The sequence below is a fragment of the Eumetopias jubatus genome, unplaced genomic scaffold (genome assembly GCF_037043125.1).
Source record: "Eumetopias jubatus isolate StellerSeaLion01/CBP00866 unplaced genomic scaffold, mEumJub1_p1.0 scaffold_5, whole genome shotgun sequence".
Lineage (NCBI taxonomy): Eukaryota > Metazoa > Chordata > Mammalia > Carnivora > Otariidae > Eumetopias > Eumetopias jubatus.
The window spans coordinates 42499204-42526809 of NW_028274811.1; the positions used below are offsets into that span (position 1 = coordinate 42499204).

Below are 27606 nucleotides of genomic sequence, written 5' to 3' on the forward strand. Positions count from 1 at the left end.
CCAAGGCAGTCCATCAGTAATACCTTCTATAATGACTTAAGAAAAATGAGGTTCTAAGATACTTCTTAGAAGATACTTTTTCTCTCTTAATAAGTAAGCCTTTTCTCTCTTCTTTGTCCAAAGTAAATCTGAAAGTTTACTAAAAAACAATAATTGAATAATTTTGGGGAATTACCATAAATATAATGTAGTGTTAGTGAATGAGGAAACCCTAAAATAAAAAGGTGTGGCCCTGCCTCAAGAAACATGATTATTTAACCCATATATGTGTATCCATACAACTAAGTCTAGGGAAGCTAAGTCTTGGATTCTTTGTATAGATAGCTAGGCACATTTCAGAATACCTGAAAAACATTTATTTTTCAAAAACTTCTCTTTGAATAGGTACTTCTAAAATACACTGAATTTACATTTAAAATGTATTCAAATTCTTCATGGTTTATGCACTTTTCTATGGTTTATCTCACAATTGAGAGGACGAAGGAATTCTACAATTTGTCAAACAGTGACCTCTAAGGCTAAGAAGAGCTACTGTCAAAGATAATTAAATTAAACATATGTCTTGACTTTGGAGAACTTAACCAAAAGTATTCTAAAAATGCTTTAAGCAATGGCAGCATCACCAAAATCATTCACACATTGAGCGCCTGCCTTCTCAGTGCCTAGCACTGTCCCGTATGTTTGTGAGTGCAGAGCCTACCAATGTCACTGCTCTGAAGGGAACATTAGTTTTTTGGATGGTCCAGTTTAAATGTGTCTGTCTGCTAAAAAATAAAAATCACATTTATTTATTTTCTAAGATGTGACTTTAGTGAAAAAATTTGAGAGTAATATTGGTTGTTTGCCTTGAGTTCTAGCTGTTGATTTGGTTAGACAAGAGTTCTACTGAAATTGCAGTTGCTAACAAATTTTCAAGCTGTTCTTTTTGACTTGGAGGTAATTATGAAGAGAGGTTAGATTCTTCTGGAATGTCTCTCATTGCTGGCTGGGTGGCTGCTCAGGGGTATTTGTCTTGCTGTACCTGATTAGCATAGGCATTCTTGGGTCTCAGAAGGTCCACTGATCAATTGCTTTGACTCCAGGATTCTGGGCCAGCTTTCTGGCCAGGCTGTTCTGAGCAAGAGATTTTTTTTTTTTTTTTTTTTTTTGCAAGAGGTAAGTAGAGAGCAGGTAAGAAAGCTGTCTTCAAGTATTTAAAGTGTTAGGAAAAGAGATTAATTGGGTAGTTTTTGTGTGATGTTGGTTGAATTACCTAACTTGTATGTGCTTCAATTTCCTTAAGTGTAAAATGGGATAGTATTTGGAGCGATCTCAAAAAAAATACATGTAAAGCCTTTATGGGAGTTTGGCACACAGTCCACTCAGCAATATTAGCTTTTGTTATTTTTATTTTTTTTCTGTGTATCTCAATGGAAAGAACTCTAGCAAGATAATTTTCTAAATGTGTATTTCATGGATAAACATGTGTTTACCAAGAAGTTTTAAACATGTTTTTATAGAACCTTAGACCATTTGCTGGAGTGAAGTGGAAAGCATGAGTACTCCCATTTGTACAAGCTGAAACTCAAGAAGGTTAGTAATCTGCCCAAAGTCTTCCTGTGAGTATGTGAATGCACTGGTACTTGAATGAGGTCTTCTAACTTCCTAAGTCAATGTGCTTTATACTCTATCAGGCTACCTTAATAAAGAAACTAGGGCCAATCCAAGGATGTTGGAGGATGCAGAGTCCAGTCACTGAATGAAAAATCTTTTACTAGAGTTCTTACAAAATTGTTTGTAAGTGGGAGTGAGCAGTAGCAGTATTCAAACAAGAGCTTGGTGACCAGTTTTCATAGATACTCTGAAGGACTTCTTGCATTTGGGAAAATCTTGCCCTAGATGACTGTAATGGTCCTTTTTGACTTAGAATGTGTGGTCTTAAATTTGTTAGGTTGTACTTTTAAAATTTTCATTATTTTTCGTTGTGACTCATCTCAAAGTCATAAATAATGTAAGCTGCTCTTAGATGTTTTGTGTAATTTATTTGCCTTATACTTTCTTTTTCTTTCTTTTTTTATTAGATTTTTTTATTGTTATGTTAATCACCATATATTACATAATTTGTTTTGGTGTACTGTTCCATGATTCATTGTTTGTTCATAACACCCAGTGCTCCATGCAGAACGTGCCCTCCTCAATACCCATCACCAGGCTAACCCATCCCCCCACCCTCCTCCCCTCCAGAAACCTCAGTTTGTTTTTCAGAGTCCATCATCTCTCCTGGTTCGTCTCCCCCTCTGACTTACTCCCCTTCATTCTTCCTCTCCTGCTATCTTCTTCTTTTACTTTTTTCTTAAAATATGTTGTGTTATTTGTTTCAGAAGTACAGATCTGTGATTCAACAGTCTTACACAATTCACAGCGCTCACCGTAGCACATATCTTCCCCAATGTCCATCACCCAGCCACCCCATCCCTCCCACCCCCGACCACTCCAGCAACCCTCAGTTTGTTCCTGAGATTAAGAATTCCTCATATCAGTGAGGTCATATGATACATGTCTTTCTCTGATTGACTTATTTCACTCAGCATAACACCCTCCAGTTCCATCCACGTCGTTGCAAATGGCAAGATCTCATTCCTTTTGATGGCTGCATAATATTCCATTGTGTATATATACCACCTCTTCTTTATCCATTCATCTGTCGATGGACATCTTGGCTCTTTCCACAGTTTGGCTATTGTGGACATTGCTGCTATAAACATTGGGGTGCACGTACCCCTTCGGGTCCCTACATTTGTATCTTTGGGGTAAATACCCAGAAGTGCAATTGCTGGATCGAATGGTAGCTCTAATTTCAACTGTTTGAGGAACCTCCATACTGTTTTCCAGAGGGGTTGCACCAGCTTGCATTCCCACCAACAGTGTAGGAGGGTTCCCCTTTCTCCACATCCCCGCCAACATCTGTCGTTCCCTGACTTGTTAATTTTAGCCATTCTGACGGGTGTGAGGTGGTATCTCATTGAGGTTTTGATTTGGATTTCCCTGATGCCGAGCGATGTTGAGCACTTTTTCATGTGCCTGTTGGCCATTTGGATGTCTTCTTTGGAAAAATGTCTGTTCATGTCTTCTGCCCATTTCTTGATTGGATTATTTGTTCTTTGGGTGTTGAGTTTGATAAGTTCTTTATAGATTTTGGATACTAGCCCTTTATCTGATATGTCATTTGCAAATATTTTCTCCCATTCTGTCGGTTGTCTTTTGGTTTTGTGGACTGTTTCTTTTGCTGTGCAAAAGCTTTTTATCTTGATGAAATCTCAATAGTTCATTTTTGCCCTGGCTTCCTGTGCCTTTGGCAATGTTTCTAGGAAGAAGTTGCTGCGGCTGAGGTCGAAGAGGTTGCTACCTGTGTTCTCCTTTAGGATTTGGATGGACTCCTGTCTCACGTTTAGGTCTTTCAACCATTTGGAGTCTATTTTTGTGTGTGGTGTAAGGAAATGGTCCAGTTTCATTCTTCTGCATGTGGCTGTCCAATTTTCCCAACACCATTTGTTGAAGAGACTGTCTTTTTTCCACTGGACATTCTTTCCTGCTTTGTCAAAGATAAGTTGACCATAGAGTTGAGGGTCCATTTCTGGGCTCTCGATTCTGTTCCATTGATCTATGTGTCTGTTTTTGTGCCAGTACCATACTGTCTTGATGATGACAGCTTTGTAATAGAGCTGGAAGTCCAGAATTGTGATGCCGCCAGCTTTGCTTTTCTTTTTCAATATTCCTCTGGCTATTCGGGGTCTCTTCTGGTTCCATACAAATTTTAGGATTATTTGTTCCATTTCTTTGAAAAAGGTAGATGGTATTTTGATGGGGATTGCATTGCATGTGTAGATTGCTCTAGGTAGCATTGACATCTTCACAATGTTGGTTCTTCCAATCCATGAGCATGGAACGTTTTTCCATTTCTTTGTGTCTTCTTCAATTTCTTTTCTGAGTATTTTATAGTTTTCTGAGTATGGATCCTTTGCCTCTTTGGATAAATTTATTCCTAGGTATCTTATGGTTTTGGGTGCAATTGTGAATGGGATCGACTCCTTGATTTGTCTCTCTTCTGTCTTGTTGTTGGTGTATAGGAATGCCACTGATTTCTGTGCATTGATTTTATAGCCTGCTACTTGACTGAATTCCTGTATGAGCTCTAGCAGTTTTGGGGTGGAGTCTTTTGGGTTTTCCACATAAAGTATCATATCGTCTGCAAAGAGTGAGAGTTTGACTTCCTCTTTGCCGATTTGGATGCCTTTGATTTCTTTTTGTTGTCTGATTGCTGTGGCTAGGACTTCTAATACTATGTTGAATAGCAGTGGTGAGAGTGGACATCCCTGCCTCGTTCCTGACCTTAGGGGAAAAGCTCTCAGCTTTTCCCCATTGAGAATGATATTCGCTGTAGGTTTTTCATAGATGGCTTTTATGATATTGAGGTATGTACCCTCTATCCCTATACTCTGAAGAGTTTTGATCAAGAAAGGATGCTGTACTTTGTCAAATGCTTTTTCTGCATCTATTGAGAGGATCATATGATTCTTGTTCTTTCTTTTGTTAATGTATTATATCACGTTGATTGATTTGCGGATGTTGAACCAGCCTTGCAGCCCAGGGATAAATCCCACTTGGTCGTGGTGAATAATCCTTTTAATGTACTGTTGGATCCTATTGGCTAGTATTTTAGTGAGAATTTTTGCATCCATGTTCATCAAGGATATTGGTCTGTAATTCTCCTTTTTGATGGGATCTTTGTCTGGTTTTGGGATCAAGGTAATGGTGGCCTCATAAAATGAATTTGGAAGTTTTCCTTCCATTTCTATTTTTTGGAACAGTTTCAGGAGAATAGGTACTAATTCTTCTTTAAATGTCTGATAGAATTCCCCTGGGAAGCCATCTTGCCCTGGGCTTTTGTTTGTTGGGAGATTTTTGATGACTGCTTCAATTTCCTTCGTGGTTATAGGTCTGTTCAGGTTTTCTATTTCTTCCTGGTTCAGTTTTGGTAGTTGATACATCTCTAGGAATGCACCCATTTCTTCCAGGTTATCTAATTTGCTGGCATAGAGTTGCTCATAATATGTTCTTATAATTGTTTGTATCTCTTTGGTGTTGGTTGTGATCTCTCCTCTTTCATTCATGATTTTGTTGATTTGGGTCATTTCTCTTTTCTTTTTGATCAGTCTGGCCAGGGGTTTATCAATCTTGTTAATTCTTTCAAAGAACCAGCTCCTAGTTTCGTTGATCTGTTCTACTGTTCTTTTGGTTTCTATTTCATTGATTTCTGCTCTGATCTTTATTATTTCTCTTCTCCTGCTGGGTTTAGGCTTTATTTGCTGTTCTTTCTCCAGCTCCTTTAGGTGTAGGGTTAGATTGTGTATTTGAGACCTTTCTTGTTTCTTGAGAAAGGCTTGTGTTGCTATATACTTTCCTCTCAGGACTGCCTTTGCTGTATCCCAAAGATTTTGGACAGTTGTGTTTTCATTTTCATTTGTTTCCATGAATTTTTTTAATTCTTCTTTAATTTCCTGGTTGACCCATTCATTCTTTAGTAGGATGCTCTTTAGCCTCCATGTATTTGAGTTCTTTCCGACTTTCCTCTTGTGATTGAGTTCTAGTTTCAAAGCATTGTGGTCTGAAAATATGCAGGGAATGATCCCAATCTTTTGGTACTGGTTGAGACCTGATTTGTGACCTAGGATGTGATCAATTCTGGAGAATGTTCCATGGGCACTAGAGAAGAATGTGTATTCCGTTGCTTTGGGATGGAATGTTCTGAATATGTCTGTGAAGTCCATTTGGTCCAGTGTGTCATTTAAAGTCTTTATTTCCTTGTTGATCTTTTGCTTAGATGATCCGTCCATTTCAGTCAGGGGGGTGTTAAAGTCCCCCACTATTATTGTATTGTTGTCAATGTGTTTCTTTGCTTTTGTTATTAATTGCCTTATATAATTGGCTGCTCCCATGTTTGGGGCATAGATATTTACAATTGTTAGATCTTCTTGTTGGATAGAACCTTTAAGTAGGATATAGTGTCCTTCCTCATCTCTTATTACAGTCTTTGTTTTAAAATCTAGTTTGTCTGATATAAGGATTGCCACCCCAGCTTTCTTTTGGTGTCCATTAGCATGATAAATGGTTTTCCACCCCCTCACTTTCAATCTGGGGGTGTCTTTGGGTCTAAAATGAGTCTCTTGCAGACAGCATATGGATGGGTCTTGTTTTTTAATCCAATCTGATAGCCTGTGTCTTTTGATTGGGGCATTGAGCCCATTTACATTCAGGGTAACTATTGAAAGTTATGAATTTAGTGCCATTGTATTGCCTGTAAGGTGACTGTTACTGTATGTTGTCTGTGTTCCTTTCTGATCTTTTCTGCTTTTAGGCTCTCTCTTTGCTTAGAGGACCCCTTTCAATATTTCTTGGAGGGCTGGTTTCATGTTTGCAAATTCCTTTAGTTTTTGTTTGTTCTGGAAGCTTTTTATCTCTCCTTCTATTTTCAATGACAGCCTAGCTGGATATAGTATTCTTGGCTGCATATTTTTCTCGTTTAGTGCTCTGAAGATATCTTGGCAGTCCTTTCTGGCCTGCCAGGTCTCTGTGGATAGGTCTGTTGCCAATCTAATATTTTTACCATTGTAGGTTACATATCTCTTCTCCCGAGCTGCTTTCAGGATTTTCTCTTTGTCTCTGAGACTCGTAAGTTTTACTATTAGATGTCGGGGTGTTGACCTATTTTTATTGATTTTGAGAGGGGTTCTCTGTGCCTCCTGGATTTTGATGCCTGTTTCCTTCCTCACATTAGGGAAGTTCTCTGCTATTATTTGCTCCAATATACCTTCTGCCCCTCTCTCTCTTTCTTCTTCTTCTGGGATCCCAATTATTCTAATGTTGTTTCGTCTTATCGAATCACTTATCTCTCGAATTCTGCCCTCGTGATCCTGTAGTTGTTTCTCCCTCTTTTTCTCAGCCTCTTTACTTTCCATCATTTGGTCTTCTATATCACTGATTCTCTCTTCTGCCTCATTTATCCTAGCAGTTAGTGCCCCCATTTTTGATTGCACCTCATCAATAGCCTTTTTGATTTTGACTTGGTTAGATTTTAGTTCTTTTATTTCTCCAGAAAGGGTTTCTCTAATAACTTCCACGCTTTTTTCAAGCCCAGCTAGTATCTTTAAAGTCATGATTCTGAACTCTAGGTCCGACATCGTACTAATGTCCGTATTGAGTAGGTCCCTGGCTGATGGTACTACCTCTTGTTCTTTTTGCTGAGGTGATTTTTTTCGTCTTGTCATTTTGTCCAGAGGAGAATAGATGAATGAGAGAACAAAATGCTAACAGGTTTACAACGTCCCCAGCAAATATACTGTATACCAATCCGAAAAGACCTGAAACCAGGGGAAAAGAGAGGGAAAGAAAGAAACAAGAAAGAGAAAAGAAAAAAAAAAAGAAATAAAAAGATAAAAACAAAAACAGAACAATACAAAAAAAGCAGAATGTGATCAAATATGATCAGGCTAGTGCATAGATCAGTGCCACACACTAGATTTTGGGCGTATTTTGGTCTGTTAGAAAAAAGTGCCTCCTAAAATTTTAAAGGAAGAAAGACATATATGTACAAAATAAGGGTTGATACAATGAAGGGATAGAAGATGACTGTAAAGATGAAAATTATAAAAGATTTTATAAAAGGACTTGATAAGATAAGAAGTTGTTTGAAAAAAGAAAGAAGATTTAAAAAAAAAAAAGAAAGAAAAAAGGGAGAGAATGTGATCAGGCAGGAGACTAGAACAGAGCCATACACTAGTGATTTAGGGTATATTTTTAACTGTTAGAAGAAACTGTATCTCAAAATTTTAAAGAGAGAACAACTTATATATATATGCCAAAAATAAGGGTAACTACTATGAAGGGATAAAATATGACTCTAAAAATGAAAAAAAAAATGTTTTTTTTTTTTAAAAAGAGATTGATAAGATGTTGGTTGTAAAAGGGAAAAAGAAAAAGAAAAAAAAACAGTTAACAAAAATTAACTTTGATGAACTAATGAATCATGGTAAAAAAAAGCCATGAATTCTATGTGCAGTATTCCCCTAGCGCTGGAGTTCTCCCGTTCTCCTTGATCGGTAAACTTGGTCTTGGCTTGCTGGCTGTTCGTGCTGATCTTCTGGGGGAGGGGCCTGTTGCTGTGGTTTCCAAATGTCTTTGCTGGAGGCTGAATTGCCCCGCCCTTGTCGGTCCGGGCTAAGCAAGTTGCTCCGGCTTGATCTCAGGAGCTTTTGTTCCCTGCAAGCTCTCCGTACAGCCTTGGAGTACCAGGGCAAAAATGGTGTCCTCCCATTCTCCACCCGGAGGAGCTGAGAACTCGGGGCCCTGCTCCTCAGTGCGCCCCCAGAGAAAAGCAGTCACTCCCTTGTCCCTGGTCTCCGGCCGCACTCCGTGCTCACCCGGGCTGTGACCGAGTGTTTGTATCTGTGGCACCCGACCCCGTGTGGAGTCTCCAAACCCAGCAGATCCCTGCGGTGCGCTCCCGCGCCGCTCCTCCCCGGGAAGGAAGGGGAGTCTCCCCGGATCTGCCGCTTGTTGGGTCCCTGCTGGAGGAGCAGTGGCCCGACTGGGCCGTGGATCACAGTTTATGGCAACCCCAAGCTGAGATCCCGCGCCTCAGCTCCATCTCTGCAGCTGGCTTCCCTGCTCCGATACCTGGGAGCTCTGGCGCACTCAGGCTCCCCCGGTCTTTCTGTGACCCCGAGGGTCCTGAGACCCCACTGTCCAGCGAGGGTTCCACCCCCGCTTAGCCACTGGAGCGACGTCCCTCAGCGGAGCCGACTTCTAAAAGGTCCGATTTTGTGCTCCGCGGCTCTAGCACTTGCCAGAAGCGGCCGGCGGAGGCCCCTCCCCCGCCGTCTATCCTCCCGAATATCGCCTCGGATTCACTTCTCCGCACGTCCTACCTTCCAGAACGTGGTCGCTTCTCTGTTCAGATAGTTGTTGCTACTCTCCTCTTTGATCTCCTGTTGAGTTCGTAGGTGTTCAGAATAGTTTGATCCCTATTCAGCTGAATTCCTGAGACCAGACGAAATCTAGGTCTCCTACTCCTCCGCCATCTTGCTCCGCCCCCCTGCCTTATACTTTCTGATGGCAAAATGTGAGTAACATGACCTGGTATATTTAGCCTTAGATATGTGCATCACAGACATTGCATATCTATTAAAAAGACATGTACTCAAGGGTTGAAATCTAGTAGAATCAGTAACTTTTACTGTTTTAGCAGAACATTCTTTTTTTTTCCAAGATTTTATTTATTTATTTGACAGAGAGAGAGAGAGCACAAGTAGGCAGAGAGGCAGGCAGAGGGAGAGGGAGAAGCAGGCTCCCCACTGAGCAGGGAGCCCAACGTGGGGCTCGATCCCAGGACCCTGGGATCATGACTTGAGCCGAAGGCAGCCACTTAACCAACTGAGCCACCCAGGCACCCCTTTAGTGGAACATTCTTTTTTTTTTTAAAGATTTTATTTATTTATTTGAGAGAAAGAATGAGAGAGAGAGAGCACATGAGAGGGGAGAGGGTCAGAGGGAGAAGCAGACTCCCTGCCGAGCAGGGAGCCCGATGCGGGACTCGATCCCGGGACTCCAGGATCATGACCTGAGCCGAAGGCAGTGGCTTAACCAACTGAGCCACCCAGGCGCCCTTAGTGGAACATTCTTAAGTGAATCTTATACCCCCCCCTTACTGTTACGTACCTGGGAGTTAAAAAATAGAATAATTACTAATACTGTTTGGTGTCACCACCTTGGTTCATAGTGAAGTACCAGCAGTTTACCCACTTCTTTTGTACCATCAGTGCAAATGTTCAACAAATTGTTGCCGTATAAACTCTGTGATTCAAAAAGTTATTCAGTACTTTGCTTCAGCATCACTTGTGTTTGTTGGCAAGTATTCACATAAAAGAAGATATTCTTTGATAATTAATTGGTGCTAGTTACCAGATGAATATAAGCAAAACAGTAAGTTCAGCACATCTATAGATTCATCCATTTGTAAGGCAAGTACAGTTTTTTTTTTCTAAAGATTTTATTTATGAGAGAGAGAGAGCAGGAGCAGGGGGAGGGTCAGAGGGAGAAGCAGACTCCCCACTGAGCAGGGAGCTTGATGCAGGGCTCCATCCCAGGATCCTGGGATCATGGGATCATGACCTGAGCCGAAGGCAGACGCTTAACCAACTGAGCCACCCAGGCGCCCCAGGCAAGTACAGTTTGGAAGATGAGCTATTAACTCAGTCTTCATGTTACAATTAAATTTTTAACTTGAGGGGAGTCTTTAACTTGAGCAGGCTCAGCAGGGAGCCTGCTTCTTCCTCTCCCTCTGCCTGCCTCTGTCAAATGAATAAATAAAATCTTAAAAATTTTTTTTAACTTGATGAATTACTATATCATTGGAAAATGGCACTCCTGTGACTTCTATACTGAATTTTCAGGTATTCGGCAATGTCCATTGTACCAGGGCTTTAAGTTAGCCTCTCAGCCAGTCAGTGGTATTCTCCAGGCAGTGCAATATGAAAGATCTGTATGATGCTTCAGTGGCTTCTATATTTCTGGTTTGGGAAAGCCGGGTACAAACAAATTTTGGCTTTTAAAGAGCTCATGACTTCTATGTTTAAAATATGTGTATGAGTTTCATAGGGCTGCCTAACAAAATACCACAAACTATGCTTTAAACAACAGAAATTTTGTTATCTCACAGTTCTGGAGCCTACTAGGAGTGTGAAATCAATGGGATGGCAGGGCCATGCCCTCTCTGAAGTCTCTAGGGGAGGATCCTTCCTTCATTTTTCCTATATTTGGGTGGTTTCTAACAATCCTTAGCATCCCTTGGTTTGTGGCAACAAAACTCTAATTCCTGCCTCAATCTTCACATGGCTCCTTTCCCTGTGTGTGTCTGTATGTCTTTGCTTTCTCTTCTGAGGATACTAGTCATTGGGTTAGGACCAGATCTGGTATGACCCATTTTAGCTGATTGCGTTTGCAAAGACTCTGTTTCCATAAAGTGACATCCTCAGGTTCAGGATGATCATAAATTCTTTTTTTTTTTTTTAAAGATTTTTATTTATTTGACAGAGAGACACAGCGAGAAAGGGAACACAAGCAGGGGGAGCGGGAGAGGGAGAAGCAGGTTTCCCAGTGAGCAGGGAGCCCAATGCGGGGCTCAATCCCAGGACCGTGGGAATCATGACCTGAGCTGAAGGCAGATGCTTAACAACTGAGCCACCCAGGCACCCCTGGTCATGAATTCTTGGGCATACAATTCAACCCAGTACAGTATTCCATTCCTTTTTCTTTAAACTCTTTCTTTAAACTTGGGTCTCAAACTGATGCTGCCATTTAAGTAACACCATAAAACTATTTGAAAGTGTTCTGCTGCATAAGGCACAATAAGTTAAAAATATCCTTAAAGCAAAGGTGAGGATGTTTTCATCATACTTTCAACATCTTTATGTGTAGATGGTGCAGCTGTGGACTGTGAAAACCAGTCTTTTAATCTCCCTATATTAAGCCAATTATCCTTAAACATAAGAAAAATACACAGTTAATTTTAGGATGAAATATTAAGTTACAAAATGATATTTTAGATATAAAAAGTCTAGGAAAAGTCTTCAAGAATTTAAAAATATTGTGAAATAAGGGGCGCCTGGGTGTCTCAGTTGGCTAGGTGACTGCCTTCGGCTCGGGTCATGATCCTGGAGTCCCTGGATTGAGTCCTGCGTCGGGCTCCCTGCTCAGCGGGGAGTCTGCTTCTCCCTCTGACCCTCCCCCCTCTCATGCTCCCATTCTCTCTCTCAAATAAATAAATAAAATCTTTAAAAAAATATTGTGAAATAAGATATCAGAGTATATTTAGTAGTGTTGTTTCCACAGAGGTGTAAGAAAACCTTGTGGGCTCCAAAATCGTGATTTACTGCATACTGAGCAGAGACCATAGCAAGTATAACTGAAGATAGCCAGAAAGAGCCCAGTAAGAGTACAGAGAACAGAGTTAATCTCTGAAAATGCACAAACATAGTCTAAAGCAGCTACCTTAGAGTTTTTTTTTTGACCAAAGGACTAATTTGTTCATTATCATATATGTTCTAACAATCTATTTATTTATCCCTCCACAGAACCACAACCTGGGGCCTAGAATCTGAAATCTGAGGCTCCCTCCTCCGTAATTTTGTGGCTTAACTGGGTTCCTAGTCCAGGCAGAACAGGTGTCTCCTTTTGGATACTGAAGAAGGAAGGTGGGGAAGGGGACATAGGCACACCCATACATAAAGATGGCCACAGCAGGAGGCAGATCGGAAGACAGAGTCTCACAATAAAGGCACTTTTACTTCAATAAGGGGCTGGGAGTTGACTGGGAGTGTTGTAGGGGCGGGAAGGAGTTTTTTGCAGGCTACAGAGAGAAATGAAGGGAGCTCACCTACACTGGGCCATCTGCGGCATCAGTGGGGGCTGCTGTACACCTTTACTGCCTCTAGGGGAAGGTGATGTATGGGCATCATAGCCAAAGAGGCACGCAGCAATGAAGCCCAGTACCCCTGCGATTTTGGAGTGGTTTCCTCTCTCAGCAAGGACAACAGAGGAAGTGATCAGATGAGGATGGCCACTATGAGGGTTCAGAAGAAATCACTCCAAGGCCAGTTGGTGAGCTGTATCTTGGTATGCAGGTCACACATGTAGATGGCAAAAAAGATAGCAGCAAGGATCATCTCAACCACTGGCAGGGAGGAAGATCCTGGTGTGGAGGTACGGGAGCAGATCAGAATCACCAGCCAAGATGTAATCTTAGCAAACAGGAGAATTCCCTTTCGGGTGCATGAAAAGCTGGTGCAGGAGGAGGGGGTAGCTGGGGGGTAGCTGTGGGAGCCGAGAGGCACTCAGAAGGCACCATGGGGTGAGCAGAGGTCCCTAGGGATGCAGAGAATCTTCTCGCTTGCACATGGGTTCAGGGATGCTGCAGATCCTAAGTTCGAATCACCTCGCTACCTTAGAAATTTCTTAAAAAACAAGATCTACAAATACATTTCATTAGTCAGCAGAGCAATAACATTATCACGTCATGAAGTCTGGAAAACACTACAGATGCATGAGAAAATGAAAGCGACAAAAGCAAAAACATGTTGGTATTATAATGAAAATAGTGTGAACTGAACAAACCCTGAAAGAGTCTCAGAGACTCTCAGGAATCTGGGCCCTAGTTAGAGAAGCAATGTCAAGGATAGACTGAATACGCTTATACCAAATGACAATAATTATGGGCCCAGCACGCCAAATGACAGTAATTAATGTGAAACATGACATTCTCCTCTGCAGCCAGCTCTAAGGCCACTCCCACTCATTCACCAAGGCTACTGATCATATTTGATTTGTATTTGGGTCCTTCTTACGTCTCTTCTTAAAAAATGAACAATGCTCAATGAATGTTCATTGAAAAAATTTGAGGAACTTTTTATTTCAGCAAACAACATGGTGAAAATATTTTTAAGTCTTTGGTGCCCTCAGGTGGTACAATATTGCAAAGCAATTTAGAAAAATAACTGCATGTATTATTATTATTAGCAGTGGTAGTAGTATTTTTTAATCTTGAGCCCAGTTTGAGTTTAGGTTGCTACTTCTATGTATTAATAAGTCTTTTCTTGCATTCCAAATTATCTTGCATAAGTCAAATAATTATTTGGATATATTCCATCCACACCTCCCATTTCATGTTGATACAGTTTGAAATGTCAATATTCATTACTGAATAGTTTCTCACTAGCTATCCAGCTGACAAATCTACCATACCCCATCACTTTTTACTCTCCTGTGGCCAAGAAAAATTGAGTGGTTCACATTGTTGCAGTTAGTTGTTTGATGAGGGGTGAGTTGCATATTTATTTATTTATATATTTATTTAAATGTTATTGTTATGTTAATCACCACACATTACATCATTAGTTTTTGATGTAGTGTTCCATGATTCATTGTTTGTGTATAACACCCAGTGCTCCATGCAGAACATGGCCTCTTTAATACCCATCACCAGGCTAACCCATCCTCCCAACCCCCTCCCCTCTAGAACCCTCAGTTTGTTTTTCAGAGTCCATCGTCTCTCATGGTTTGTCTCCCCCTCCGATTTCCCCCCCTTCCTTCTTCCCCTCCTATCTTCTTTTTTTTTATTTAACATATATTGTATTATTTGTTTCGGAGGTACAGATCTGTGATTCAACAGTCTTGCACAATTCACAGCACTCACCATAGCACATACCCTCCCCAATGTCTATCACCCAGCCACCCCATCCCTCCCACCCCCCCACCACTCCAGCAACCCTCAGTTTGTTTCCTGAGATTAGGAATTCCTCATATCAGTGAGGTCATATGATACATGTCTTTCTCTGACTGATTTATTTCGCTCAGCATAATACCCTCCAGTTCCATTCACGTTGTTGCAGATGGCAAGATCTCATTCCTTTTGATGGCTGCATAATATTCCATAGTGTGTGTGTGTGTGTGTGTGTGTGTGTGTGTGTGTGTGTGTGTGTGTGTGTGTGTGTGTATACCACCTCTTCTTTATCCATTCATCTGTCAATGGACATCTTAGCTCTTTCCACAGTTTAGCTATTGTGGACATTGCTGCTATAAACATTGGGGTGCATGTACCCCTTTGGATCCCTACATTTGTATTGTTGAGGTAAATAGTAGTGCAATTACTGGATCGTATGGTAGCTCTATTTTCAGCTGTTTGAGGAACCTCCATACTGTTTTCCAGAGTGGCTGCACCAGCTTGCATTCCCACCCACAGTGTAAGAGGGTTCCCCTTTCTCCGCATGCCCGCCAACATCTGTCGTTTCCCGACTTGTTAATTTTAGCCATTCTGACTGGTGTGAGGTGATATCTCATTGAGGTTTTGATTTGGATTTCCCTAATGCTGAGCGATCTTGAACACTTTTTCATGCGTCTGTTGGCCATTTGGATGTCCTCTTTGGAAAAATGTCTGCTCATGTCTTCTGCCCATTTCTTGATTGGATCATTTGTTCTTTGGGTGTTGAGTTAAAGAAGTTCTTTATAGATTTTGGATACTAGCCCTTTATCTGATATGTCATTTGCAAATATCTTCTCCCATTCTGTCGGTTGTCTTTTGGTTTTGTGGACTGTTTCTTTTGCTGTGCAAAAGCTTTTTATCTTGATGAAGTCCCAAAAGTTCATTTTTGCCCTTGCTTCCCTTGCCTTTGGCGATGTTTCTAGGAAGAAATTGCTGCGGCTGAGGTCGAAGAGGTTGCTGCCTGTGTTCTCCTTTAGGATTTTGATGGACTCCTGTCTCACATTTAGGTCTTTCAACCATTTGGAGTCTATTTTTGTGTGTGGTGTAAAGAAATGGTCCAGTTTCATTCTTCTGCATGTGGCTATCCAATTTTCCCAACACCATTTGTTGAAGAGACTTTTTCCATTGGACATTCTTTCCTGCTTTGTTGAAGATTAGTTGACCAAAGAGTTGAGGGTCCATTTCTGGGCTCTCTATTCAGTCCCATTGATCTATGTGTCTGTTTTTGTGCCAGTACCATACTGTCTTGATGATGACAGCTTTGTAATAGAGCTTGAAGTCTGGCATTGTGATGTGGCCAGCTTTGCTTTTCTTTTTCAACATTCCTCTGGCTATTCGAGGTCTCCTCTGGTTCCATACAAATTTTAGGATTATTTGTTCCATTTCTTTGAAAAAAGCGGATGGTATTTTGATGGGGATTGCATTGAATGTGTAGACTGCCCTAGGTAGCATTGACATCTTCACAATATTTGTTCTTGCAATCCATGAGCATGGAACATTTTTCCATTTCTTTGTGTCTTCCTCAATTTCTTTCATGAATATTTTATAGTTTTCTGAGTACAGATCCTTTGCCTCTTTGGTTAGATTCATTCCTAGGTATCTTATGGTTTGGGGTGCAATTGTAAATGGAATTGACTCCTTAATTTCTCTCTCTTCTGTCTTATTGTTGGTGTATAGGAATGCCACTGATTTCTGTGCATTGATTTTATATCCTGCCAATTTACTGAATTCCTGTATGAATTCTAGCAGATTTGGGGTGGAGTCTTTTGGGTTTTCCACATAAAGTATCATATCATCTGCAAAGAGTGAGAGTTTCACTTCTTCTTTGCCAATTTGGATGCCTTTTATTTCTTTTTGTTGTCTGATTGCTATGGCTAGGACTTCTAACACTGTGTTGAATAGCAGTGGTGATAGTGGACATTCCTGCCGCATTCCTGACCTTAGGGCGAAAGCTCTCAGTTTTTCTCCATTGAGAATGATATTCGCTGTGGGTTTTTCATAGATGGCTTTTATGATATTGAGGTATGTACCCTCTATCCCTACACTCTGAAGAGTTTTGATCAAGAAAGGATGCTGTACTTTGTCAAATGCTTTTTCTGCATCTATTGAGAGGATCATATGATTCTTGTTCTTTCTTTTGTTAATGTATTGTATCACATTGATTGATTTGTGGATGTTGAACCAACCTTGCAACCCAAGGATAAATCCCACTTGGTCGTGGTGAATAATCCTTTGAATGTACTCTGGGATCCTATTGCCTAGTATTTTGGTGACAATTTTTACATCCATGTTCATCAAGGATATTGGTCTGTAATTCTCCTTTTTGATGGGGTCTTTGGTTTTGGGATCAAGGTAATGGTGTCCTCATAAAACGAGTTTGGAAGTTTTCCTTCCATTTCTACTTTTTGGAACAGTTTCAGAAGAATAGGTACTAATTCTTCTTTAAATGTTGGTAGACTTCCCCTGGGAAGCCATCCGGCCCTGGGTTTTTTTTTGTTGGGAGATTTTTGATGACTGTTTCAATTTCTTTAGTAGTTATAGGTCTGTTCAGGTTTTCTATTTCTTCCTTGTTCAGTTTTGGTAGTTGATACATCTCTAGGAATGCATCCATTTCTTCCACATTATCTAATTTGCTGGCATACAGTTGCTTATAATATGTTCTTATAATTGTTTGTATCTCTTTGGTGTTGGTTGTGATCTCTCCTCTTTCATTCATGATTTTGTTGATTTGGGTCATTTCTCTTTTCTTTTTGATAAGTCTGGCCAGGGGTTTATTAATCTTGTTAATTCTTTCAAAGAAACAGCTCCTAGTTTCGTTGATCTGTTCTACTGGTCTTTTGGTTTCTGTTTCATTGATTTCTGCTCTGATCTTTATTATTTCTCTTCTCCTGCTGGGTTTAGGCTTTATTTGCTGTTCTTTCTCCAGCTCCATTAGGTGTAGGGTTAAGTTGTGTATCTCTTGTTTCTTGAGAAAGGCTTGTGTTGCTATATACTTTCCTCTTAGGACTGCCTTTGCTGTATCCCAAAGACTTTGAACAGTTGTGTTTTCATTTTCATTTGTTTCCATGAATTTTTTAAATTCTTCTTTAATTTCCTGGTTGACCGATTCATTCTTTAGTAGGATGCTCTTTAGCCTCCATGTATTTGAGTTCTTTCTGACTCTCCTCTTGTGATTGAGTTCTAGTTTCAAAGCATTGTGGTCTGAAAATATGCAGGGAATGTTCCCTATCTTTTGGTACCGGTTGAGACCTCGGATGTGATCTATTCTGGAGAATGTTCCATGGGCACTAGAGAAGAATGTGTATTCTGTTGCTTTGGGATGGAATGTTCTGAATATTTCTGTGAAGCCCATTTGGTCCAGTGTGTCATTTAAAGTCTTTATTTCCTTGTTGATCGTTTGCTTAGATGATCTGTCCGTTTCAGTGAGGGGGGGTGTTAAAGTTCCCCACTATTATTGTATTGTTGTCGATGTGTTTCTTTGCTTTTGTTATTAATTGGCTTATATAATTGGCTGCTCCCATGTTAGGGGCATAGATATTTACAATTTTTAGATCTTGTTGGATATACTCCTTAAGTAGGATATAGTGTCCTTCCTCATCTCTTATTATAGTCTTTGGTTAAAATCTAATTTATCTGATATAAGGATTGCCACCCCAGCTTTCTTTTGGTGTCCATTAGCATGGTAAATGGTTTTCCACCCCCTCACTTTCAATCTGGGAGTGTCTAAAATGAGTCTTTTACAGACAACATATTGATGGGTCTTGTTTTTTTACCCAGTCTGATAGCCTGTGTCTTTTGATTGGGGCATTTAGCCCATTTACATTCAGGATAACTATTGAAAAATATGAATTTAATGCCATTGTATTGCCTGTAAGATTACTCTTACTGTATATTGTCTGTGTTCCTTTCTGGGCTATGTTGCTTTTATGCTCTCTCATTGCTTAACCCCTTTCAATATTTCTCATAGGGCTGGTTTCGTGTTTGCAAAGTCCTTTAGTTTTTGTTTGTCCTGGAAGCTTTTTATCTCTCCTTTTATTTTCAGTGACAGCCTAGCTGGATATAGTATTCTTGGCTGCATATTTTTCTCGTTTAGTGCTCTGAATATATCATGCCAGTCCTTTCTGGCTTGCCAGGTCTCTGTGGAGAGGTCTGTTGCCAGTCTAATGTTTCTACCATTATAGGTTACATATCTCTTTTCCGAGCTGCTTTCAGGATTTTCTCTTTGTCTCTGAGGCTCGTAAGTTTTACTATTAGATGTCGGGGTGTTGGCCTATTTTTACTGATTTTGAGAGGGATTCTCTGTGCGTCCTGGAATTTGATGCCTGTTTCCTTCCCCAAATTAGGGAATTTCTCTGCTATAGTTTGCTCCAATATACCTTCTGTCCCTCTCTCTCTTTCTTCTTCTTCTGGGATCCCAATTATTCTAATGTTGTTTCGTCTCATGGTGTCACTTATCTCTCAAATTCTGCCCTTGTGATCCACTAGTTGTTTATCTCTCTTTTTCTCTGCTTCTTTATTTTATATCATTTGGTCTTCTATATCACTCATTCTCTCTTCTGCCTCATTTATCCTAGCAGTTAGAGCCTCCATTTTTGATTGCACCTCATTAATAGCCTTTTTGATTTCAACTTGGTTAGATTTTAGTTCTTTTATTTCTCCAGAAAGGGTTTCTCTAATAACTTCCATGCTTTTTTCAAGCCCAGCTAGTATCTTTAAAATCATCCTTCTGAACTCTAGGTCCGACATCGTACTAATGTCTGTATTGATTAGGTCCCTGGCAGTTGGTACTGCCTCTTGTTCTTTTTTTTTAGGTGATTTTTTCCATCTTGTCATTTTGTCCAGAAGAGAATAGATGAATGAGAGAACAGAATGCTAACAGGGTAACAATATCCGAAGAAAATATACTCTAAACAAATCAGAAAAGACCTGAAACTGGGGGAAGAAAAAGGGAAAGAAAAAAGAAAAAAAAAAAAAGATAAAAACAAACAAAAACAAAACAAAACAAAAAAACAGAATATGATCAAATATGATCAAGCTGGTGCATAGATTGGTGCCACACATTAGATTTTGGGTGTATTTCTGTCTGTTAGAAGAAAGTGCCTCCCAAAATTCTAAAGAAAGGAAGCTTACATATTTACAAAAATAAGGGTTAATACGATGAAGGGATGGAATATGATTGTAAAGATGAAAGTTATTAAAAATTTTATAAAAGGAATTCATAAGAAGTTGGTTGGAAAAAGAAAGAAGAGGAGTTAAAAAAAAAGAAAAAAAAGAGAGAGAATGTGATCAGGCAGGAGACTAGAACAAAGCCATACAGGAGAGATTTAGGGTATATTTTGGTCTGTTAGAAGAAACTGTATCTCAAAATTTTAAAGAGATAACAACTTATATATATATATACCAAAAATAAGGGTAACTACTATGAAGGGATAGAATATGACTCTAAAAATGAAAAATAAAAATGTTTTTTTTAAAAAAGGGATTGATAAGATGTTGGTTGAAAAAGGGAAAAAGAAAAATTAAAAAAAAAGACAGCTAAAAAAATTAACTTTGAATGACTAAAGAATCATGGTAAAAAAAAGCCATGAATTCTATGTGCAGTATTCTCCTAGCTCTGGAGTTCTCCTGTTCTCATTGATCGGTAAACTTGGTGTTGGATGGCTGCAATTGCTGATCTTCTGGGGGAGGGGCCTGTTGCCGTGGTTCCCAAATGTCTTTGCCGGAGGCGGAATTGCCCCGCCCTTGCCGGGTCCAGGCTAAATAATCTGCTCGGGTTTGCTTTTGGGAGTTTTTGTTCCCTGCAAGCTTTCTGTACAGCGTTGGAGGACGACAGTGAAAATCGTGGCCTCCCAATCTCTGCCCGGGAGGATCCAAGAACTCGGGGCCCCGCTCCTCAGTGCGCCCCCAGAGAAAAGCAGTCAGTCACTCCCGTCTCCCAGGTCTCCGGCGGCACTCCGTGCTCACCCGGCCTGTGACTAAGTGTTTCTATCTCTGGCACACGACCCCGGGTGGCATCTGCAAAGGAAGGGGAGTCTCCCCAGATCTGCCGCTTGTTGGGTCCCTGCTGGGGGATCAGTGGCCTGACTGTGCTGCGGATCACGGTCTATGGCAACCCCGAGCTGAGAGCCCGCGCCTCGGCTCCGTCTCTGCAGTCGGCTTCCCGCTCCGATACCTGGGAGCTCTGCCGCACTCAGGCACCCCCGGTCTTTCTGTGACCCCGAGGGTCCTGAGACCATACTGTCCCGCGAGGGTTCCACCCCCCCGCTTAGCCACTGGAGCGACGTCCCTATGTGGAGCCGGCTTCTAAAAGTTCTGATTTTGTGCTCCGCGGCTCTATCACTTGCCAGAAGCGGCTGACGGAGGCCCCCTCCCCCGCCGTCTATCTTCCTGAATATCGCCTCGGATTCACTTCTCCTCACGTCCTACCTTCCAGAAAGTGGTGGGAAAGCCCCCGAGTGGGGGCTTGATCCCAGGACCCTGAGAGCACAACCTGAGCCAAAACCAAGAGTAGGAAGCTTAGCCAAATGAGCCACCCAGGCTCTTCATTTTTAAAATGCAAAAACTAATATTTTGCAGCATTGTTATGAGGAATAGAAAAATGCAAGTGTTTCACACGGTGCCTTGCCATACAGTAGACTCTCAATAAATGGTTGTTTCATTAATCAGGATTCTGCTAGTGGCAAGTGACAGAAACTGAACTCAAGCTTGTCAAGCAGAAAAGGAATGTGATCAGTAGGAAGAACCGGAGTAGTCAGTAGTAACTCATTGTCATCAGGACAATGACATCTCTCTCTTCCCCTACCTCCCCTCCTTCCCTTTCTCTCCCATACACACGCTGCCTTATCTACTGAGGTTTACCCTTATTGTCCTGTTTGTTTATAACTTCCTCCTTTGGAAGTGGGTGTGGGTACGGATGTGGTGAAGCCTGGTGCAGGCTGGTCCAGGCTTACACCCTCTGTGGTAGCAGCAGAAGAGCTTCCAAAGATGTCCACGTCCTAATCCCACTAAGCTGTGACTGTGTTACCTCACATAGCAAAACAGAATTAAGACTGCAATTGGGGGGCATTTGAATTGCACTTTTCTTTTTTAAAGATTTTATTTATTTGTCAGAGAGAGAGAGAGAGAGAGAGATCACAAGCAGGGGGAGGGGCAGGCAGAGGGAGAAGCAAGGAGCCCGATGCGGGGCTCCATCCCAGGACTCTGTGATCATGACCTGAGCTGAAGTCAGACGCTTAACCAACTGAGCCACCCAGGCGCCCCTTATCTTTGAAATATTATTAAGTGAAAAAAGGAAATTATAGAATATTATGTGTAGCCTGATCCTATTTTGGAAAATTAAAAAAAGAAGATGCATGTGTCTGCCTATTTGTATATTTCTGTATGAACACAGGGAACGTTATGGAAGGATTCTTAAGGTTGATTACTTCTGAGGAGGTGGGATTGGATGCAGAGAAGATTACCTTTGCATCAATTTTTAATTACTCAAGTAATTAACGAATCCTTATGTTTGTAAACTGGTGCCTTTGAATTCCACTCTTGGTTCTCACCCCTTCCCTCTCCCTTGTTATCTGTTTAGTATGTGGCCTTCCCGGTACTTTCTGTGTATTTACATGGTTATATATGTACATGGAGAGAATTTATAGTATTTGAAAAAACACGTGACACCATGCCCTTTGGATCATTCTGCAATATACTTTTTTCCCTTCACTATTTTTGGATATATATACCCACACGTTAGCACGTGTAAACTACCTTATTCTTTTAAAATGCTGAGTAGCTTAAGGAATCAACCATAGTGCAGATAATCAACCATCTACTTAGCTATTCCCCTGCTGATGGGTAGTTAGATTGTTCTCCTTTTTTAGATATTACAGACAGTGCCACAGTCCCCACTCTTGTGGCCTTGTATACACGTTCCTGTTTTTCTGGGAGAGTCACTAAGTAGTGAAATTGCTGGGTCACAGGGTATGCAATTAAAAAAAAGTTTCAAAATAGATTTGTGGAATTTCCTTTAAAAGATGCTGTGACAATTAAAAAAAAGGCCTAATTTTTAAAGCCAGCATATATTACTTAGGTAATCAAAAATAAAGAAAATCCATAAAAGTATTTGCTAACTCTCTCTTGATATACGGATGAGGTTAGGTGGACTTTTACATGTCTGGGCTCTCTCCAGGGATTCCTCCCATCTGAGGCAGGAGGAGGAGGAAGTCCCCTCAGACAGCAAAGACTAATGAGTCTTTAGAGAACTTGTTTCTGTCCATATGGCATCTGGAACTTAGCTGCAAGGATGAAAAAAATCTTTAAATTTATGATTTGGTCTTCTCTTGCAGATCTAGCATGAGAAAAAAGCATCTTTGAGCACGAGAAAAGATTTTATTTATTTTAAATTTTTTTAAGTAAATTCTACCCCTAACGTGGGACTCAAACTCATGATCCTGAGATCAAGAGTCATATGCTCTACTAACTGAGCAGCCAGGCACCCCGAGATTTTATGTGAGTATGTGAAAATAATGGCTGAGGGAAAAAAGTTCTTTGGAATTCACAGAAAAGTGTGAAATGGGAATGTTTCCTTCTGTGACATCACCAGTGAATGTAGAACATACTTGGATAATTTAATGGGATTTTTAATAGAAATGAAACTACTCAGCTAATGAATTCGTTAGCTTATAGGAGGTTCTCAGAAAAGACATGCAAGTACTTTCATACTCGTTGACAAGGGTATCACTTACCAGCAGAGGGGGCCAAAGAACTTTCCATGATTGGGAAACTCCCTGGCTACAGAATGCCGGTCAGGATCACCTTCGCCTGCCTAATGGAGCAGCCTATATAGTGTTTTTAAACTTTGGTGTCCAAGAAGCAACACCACAGCTTTCATTAACGTTATTAAAAATTTATACATAGAATAACATATGCATATTGTTAAAAATGTAACACTAAAACATTAACACAAGAAATCTTTTTGTATATAAAAATAGAAAATGATACAAAATATCCCTGCTCTCTCCACCCCTTCATTGTTGCCAATTCTACTGCCCAGGGACAACCATTTTCAATTCCTGTTTCTTTTGCCTTGGAAAAAAATCATGTATCTTTTTAATAATACAACCTCAAAGTAAAAAAGTACAGAAGGGTGCTTAGTGAAAAATATTTTTATTTCCCTCTTGCTTCCCCAGATCCCAATTTCCCTTCACTAGTGGCAACCACCGTGAGCAGTTCATTGACTATCCTTCCAGAAGAAATCCATTTGATGCGTCTTTAACAGATAGAATAATTCCAGAGAAGCAATATATCCATATGGCTCAAAATTTAAAAGCTTCTAACAGGAATTCAGAGAACAGTCTCCCTCTCACCTCTGTCTCTCAGAGGCAATAAATTAAGTCATATTTCTGAATTCATCAATCTGAGACATTAGCTACTGGCTTTATATTACAGTAGATGGTTTGTTGCTTGTACTCCCTATTTCCATCTTCAACCTCCCGATGTGAACAAAACAATGGGCATTTTGTAGACCATATCCTTCATTGCTGAGCTTAATATTGGAGTAATTTTTCCTTTCTTATGTAATATTTGGCCAATTAGCCTGGCTTTAATTGTCTTACTTTTTCATTGGTTTAGCTTTTTTATGCTTTTGGTACTGATTTTGCATGCATGTCATCAGATTTGTCAAATGCCAATGATATTTTCCCAATTACCAAACATTATCTTTTCTCCATTCTCTGTCTTCTTGCTCTTCTGAGCTGAACTGCTTGTGCTCTGAGCCTGTGCAGAACTCCCGTCCTCCAACTTGCCTTTACCCCTTAACTCTGTTGGAGCTCCTTTTGCCTGGGTCCCATGTGTTAAATTCATTAAACAGGAAGTCCTCTAGACTGATGAGGTTCTAATGCTGTGGTGGCCTATGCAAGCAAACCGAAATCTAAGCCTGGAAATGCCTCAAGCTTAAAAATGGAAACACTAGAGACAACCACTCATGGATAGCCAACTAGCCTTTAAGCTATAGCTGGTTATATAATTTCCTTTCTTTGCTTCCACACCATCTCTAAGTCTTTCTCTTGCTCCTGTTGGGTGAGCACTTCTAACCACCTCTGGTTTGACGCTGACTGATCAGATTAATTTTGGCTCTAGCTCTCAAAAATTTTCATGTGCCTCAGTTTATCGTTTAACACATTCCCCTTTTCTGGGTTTATTCCCTCATTTTCTGGAACACATCTTCCAGAACCTTCTTCCCAAGAGAGGGTACACATTTAATATTTTGAATTCCTGGGGCGCCTGGGTGGCTCAGTCGGTTAAGCGACTGCCTTCAGCTCAGGTCATGATCCTGGAGTCCCGGGATTGAGTCACACATCGGGCTCCCTGCTCAGAGGGGAGTCTGCTTCTCCCTCTGACCCTTCCCCCTCTCATGTGCTCTCTCTCTCTTTCTCATTCTCGCTCTCTCAAATAAGTAAGTAAATAAATAAAATCTTTAAAAAAATATTTTGAATTCCTTGCAAGTCTGAACATATCTTACTTCTTGATCTATACTTTGGCCCAATATGTATTTCCAGGTTAGTGATCTTTTCCTTGCAGAATTTCTCCATTGCTTTTCAGTGTCTCTGGTTGAGAAGTCTGAAGTCATTCCGATTCCTGATTCTTTGTATGTGATCTGCTTTTATCTTTGTTTATTTCTAGGTTCATGGCATTTTGTGAAGATACTAGTTTGTGTAGGTCTTCCTTCATTTATTCTTCTAGGCATTGAGGAGGCCTTTTCAATTCTTGGAACTTTTCCTATATCTCTTTACTTTCTTCCTTCCAACAGGCCATCTGCTGTTGTATCTACCCCTGTAAATTTGTTCCTGTGGTCTTACAGGTCTCATATGCATTTCCTATTAGTTTAGTGAAGTTCCGAAAAGATTGAGGAGATAACACGGGTGCTAAGTTGGTCACAGTAAACCAAGTGTTTCTGTCCCTTTACTTTTTAGAGGATTCCTGAAAGAGGGGCCTGGTGTGAGGGGTCCGGTGTGAATCTGTGGAAAGCATCCCAGGAAACACGAAACACAGAACCAGCAGGATATCTTTAAGTAAATGGTTTTATAAGGGGAATGTTTTAGAAAAGGCCCCCTTCTCTTTTGCCCTTGCCCCTTCCTTGTTACCAGAATTAAAGTGGGAACTGTAGACAGGGAAGGGTGCATTTTGGAGAGCTTAGCAAGGAAGAAGGAGCGGGACGTGCAGCCTGCCTGACCGTGGAGCAGAAGAACACAGAGGGAATGGGGTGGACGAGTAATGGGGCTCCTTTCACCTCGGGTGCCCGTTCCCAGATCCCAGTATCACCCTGGTGGGGCCCCTTCTTGGCCCCAGACAAACTCCTAAACTCCCGTGTGTGTCCTTGCACACACCTTCTCTGCTAGCGAAGAAAACCTTTTTTTTTTTTTTTTTTAAAAAACCCTGTCCTTTAGGTCTTTATACACGTCGGTCCTCGCTCATGTAGCAGTTCAGTGGTTCTCAAATCTGAAAGCATAGTGGAATTAGTTGGGGGAGCTTTCAAAAAACCCAACGTCCCATCTCTACTTACTCAGAAGTCCGGGGGATGAGGCCCAAGAGTCTAAACACTGCTCCGCAGACGCTCGGCCTGATTTGGGAAGTGCTGGGGTAGCTCATGGCTTTTCTCAGGCAGAGAATTAACCTCTCCTTAAAGAGACGATGTGGATGGAACATGGTGGTGACTTTTGTGGCTCTAGCTTTGGCATGTGGTCCTTTGGAGTCCTTCCTAACCTGTTGACGGCACTGGTTGGTGAGTGACAACGGGAGGAGAAGCAGAAATCAGGTTTCTGTTCTAAGCAACTGTCATGTATGTGGTAAGAATACCCTTTTCTTTAATTTAACTTAGTTTTGATTTAATTTGGCTATTTCAGTGACATTCAAGGGATAATTTTCTTTGGAAAGACTGGGAAGGAAAGGAAAATGAAAAGTTAATAAGGATTATTATAAGGATTTGTTCAACATTTTTAATAAAAGAAAATGAACACGAGGGGGCAGCAAACCACCGTTCGGAGGAGGGTCTGCAAAAAAGATTGTTTTCTTAGAAATGTGATGTGTTTGTTAAATATCTTCTAAAAAAGGTGGCCCTGATGTCAGAACCACTCTTCCCTGAATGATAGTTTCAATCTTTTCAATGTTTCCCTCCGCATTATCCCACTAACCCCATATGCTTTCCACAAGCACGGTCCCACATGATAGTTGACACCTGTAGTGTTTCCACACACTGGGGCCCTCCCAGGGAACCCGCCTAGTTCCTTTCCCAGAGGCTCCTCACACTGACCCTCCAAGGACACACCACTTCTCCCAGAGAGAAGCTGTTGGAGTCGTTCATTGCCTGCCTCGTGAGGAATGAGGAAGTGGAGGCCTCTCAGTACAGAGTCAACTTAGGCCCTCACACAGGACTCGGGGAGATCAGGTCAGGTGTGCCCATGCTCAGGGATGACCCTGACAGCTTGCACCATGCTGAGGGACATTCTGTAGAGCCAAAAGCTAAATGGTATATGGCTAGGTATTTTATTCTGTATCATCTAAGTCTGTTTCCTCTGCTAACTCTGGGAGTTGTTACCCAGGTTATCTTCTTAACTAGAACTCTCCATAGTCCATCCAAGCAGGAGAAAAAAAGATGTGCTACATTTTGATTGTTTAAGTGGCCTTAATTTGGTTATTTTTGGTGAAAGGGTGGAGGTTTTCTGTTAGCACTCATAGGGGCCTGGGTACCATATGATGTTTTCTGATAAGTACTCCTAGTGGAGGCTCCACCAGAGCCAGGAGTGTTGGGTTATGATGTTCTGTTCCATGAGCTGTGTGACCTTGAACAGGTCACATAACCTCGATTTCCTCATTTGTAAAGGAAGGAGTTAGCCTAGAAGGTGTTTCTTCATCAGGAGCGTGCACTTCTGGGTCTGGTTTGAAGCATGTAGATCCTCAGGCCACATCCTCTCCCACAGAATCACAGTCTCCAGAGGTAGGCCCCTGGCATGTGTGTGGCTGGCAGGGACAGGGAGAGCGGGAATTCAATCTACTCCAAGTGGTTCTGGTTAGCTCCCCAGGGGAGAAACATTGGCTAGAACGTTGCAAGTATTCCTTCTAACTGACTGTCATTCATTCACTCATTCATTTATTCACCAAAACTTCAGCACAAATATGCTGATGTAAAGGTCTTCATGAGTCTATCTGGAATTCAGATCCACTAAAAAATTGCCAGGAAGATTATATGCCACACACACACACGCACACGCACTGTT

The 27606-nt window shown here is 41.1% G+C and overlaps 1 pseudogene; it reads right to left on the bottom strand.

Moving 5' to 3' along the window:
- Nucleotides 1-12469: 12469 nt before the first annotated feature.
- LOC148164346 (proteolipid protein 2 pseudogene) overlaps nucleotides 12470-27606 on the bottom strand; it is a 72963-nt pseudogene continuing 57826 nt past the window's right edge.